Genomic DNA, 2,532 nt, shown 5'->3' with positions numbered 1-2,532 from the left:
GCAGCCCCCCTCTCCAGCCTGTGTTGCTGCATGCAGGACCATGATGGTCCCCTCCATCTTCACCCAGATGAAACTCTTTATATAACTCTTCCTTATACACACACACGCGCGCACACACACACACACACACACACACTTTATAAACTCTTTGTGTGTGTTTGTGTGTATATGTGTGTGTGTGTATATATATATATATATATATGGAAAAAATAACCCGTCTTGCAAGGAGCTTTTCTGTGACCAAACTAGAAGAGGAAAGTATGGAGGGGAGATGGAAACGAGATGACGACATGCTTGATCACAGGATGACACTTGTGTCCGGCTACAAGTCACGCTGCGCCTTTAATTTCCCTGTCTGATGTTGCGTGCGCTGAATCTGGCGTTTCGGGCAAATCTTAAACCCACAAATTAGCCCCTAGACAGCGTGCCTTTATGCTTCTTCTTCTGCGCCTACGTTTATCAGATGTATGCTCCTATGAAGCCAGGGCGGTCAGTCTCAGTCGGACCACAGTCATGAAGCCGGGCTGGAAGTGTCGTTCAGGTTTGCTCAACCCCACAAGGTTTAACTGAGTGTAGACGCAGAGCCGCCTGCTCTCCTATTTTCCCTCCGACTCATCTCTGTGGAAGGGGCGGCTGCATGTGCAAAGAAGGCCCACTAGAGAGAGGCAGAGGACTGCATGTGGACCTGAGGGGGAAACACGTGTCAGCAAACTTTCTGCTTCTTCCGCTGCACAGCACCCACTTCCAGCCAGGCGGATGCTGGGAAACACATCCTCAGCTCAGTCAGGTGCCTTCTCTGAAGAGCACTGAAGGGGAAAATCTGCCTTTTCAGATCCATTTGGCTCCCACATTCAGACATGTGCCATGTACTCATAGCAAGGGCTGTTAACAAGAAGGCTCTCAAGAGCCCAGAACATCATTCAAGGTTTCACATTAAATGTTCCTGGGGGATCTGCATTAGCACCCAGTGCCAGCTTCTCCGCTGTTATTACTTATTGCCTGGGCCATGGTAGCACAGCAAACCCTCAGACACGTAGTCCACGCTGCTGGGTACTGTACAAGCATGGGGCAGACAGGCAGGAGGTGCTCCTGCGAGAGTTGTAGCACTGCATTCACCAGAGATATGCTGTTAGGCCCATCTCTGTATCACTTATAAAACTAAATCAGAGTTATAAAACTAACTCTTCTACTAGACATTTTGTTCAGTCACCAAATGGAGCCAGCCAGACTTGCTCAGGGAACTGCAGCAGGCAATCAGCTCCCTGGAATGCTTCGATTTTAGAAGCCGAGCCCCTCAAAAACCATTTTGGGACAACTGATTGAAAACACTCCTGAAAGGGACAGGGAATTATTTCAGTCTTAGCAGCTACCAAATAATCTTGCAACATGCTTAGTTTAACGAGGAGGCTTAAAGCCATGTCTGGATTTGCAGGGTTGCAGTTTGAGAATCTGGAGCGTAGCTTTAGAGAAGGTTTGAAATAGGCTGTATCAATGCTACCATGTCCAATAGTCCTATACGCACGGTGAGAGATTTCACTGGAGCTTGGCCTGTGTTCTGGCTCCACTTTGAGGGTGTATTGAACATGGAAATAGCACTTTTCCAGAGGAAGCCATTCTTCATCCAGAAGGATGAGTCTCCTGCGCAACAGTTTGCAGACAAGTGTTACCACTGGGCTGGCATTGTCCTATGCTGAATTGAACAAAAGACCTAGAAGAGGAAAAAATGCCCGTGACCTAAACAAAATCTTAATCAAGGGTCACTATCAGTGCAAGAGCGCTTGATCGTTAAAGCTTGGTAATATCTTCAAAGCCCTGTCCAGGCAGGGCAGGCAGCCCTTTGAAGCCGGTGTGGGAACTAGAGGCAGCACTATGATTTTTAAAGTGCCTTTCATCTCTCTCTCTGGTAAGGACATTCTTAGAAGCAAGCTTGTCAGATGCCATTTACCTACATAGGCCTGAACAAGGCTGGTCTTCCCCAGGATTTCCCCCAGTGGCTGTTCTGTGGGGACATGCGAGTTTGATTAACTTGGTGGGTTTATGTATAGATATGGTTTAAATACCATTGGCGTATTTACAGAATTCCAGCACCTTCAAGATGGGTGGGATCTCCCCTTTACCACCTAACTGCCATATAATACTGGGCCATTGATGGTTTGATTACCTTTCTCTTAAAAGCCTTTACAGCCTGCATGCAGAAACATGTAGCCAACTCTGGACCGAGGGTAGCAAATAGGAAAGTGCTAGCGAAGTAAGAGCAAAGGGCTGGTTCCTTGTGTGCAGGACAAACTGCCCATGACATGGGCAATGATAACCCCCACTACCTCCTTCAGGCTGTTCTCATTTGGATGGGGCAGTGCAGTTGTGTTTCCCTTTCACTGTTCCAGTACTGACAGCTTTGCTCAACTCTGTACAACGCTTGAGAAATGTCCCTGCCTCAAAGATCTCACTGATGTGAACAGGAGTTGGTGTTTCACTTACACTTCAAATGAACACGGTTTCATAGTTTCTAGGGTCAGAAGGGACCTGAGCAGA

The sequence above is a fragment of the Gavialis gangeticus genome, unplaced genomic scaffold, assembly GCF_001723915.1.
Source record: "Gavialis gangeticus isolate Ggan-Ray unplaced genomic scaffold, GavGan_comp1, whole genome shotgun sequence".
Classification (NCBI taxonomy): domain Eukaryota; kingdom Metazoa; phylum Chordata; order Crocodylia; family Gavialidae; genus Gavialis; species Gavialis gangeticus.
The sequence above is the reverse complement of the archived record's forward strand: the minus strand, read 5'-3'. Positions refer to the sequence as shown.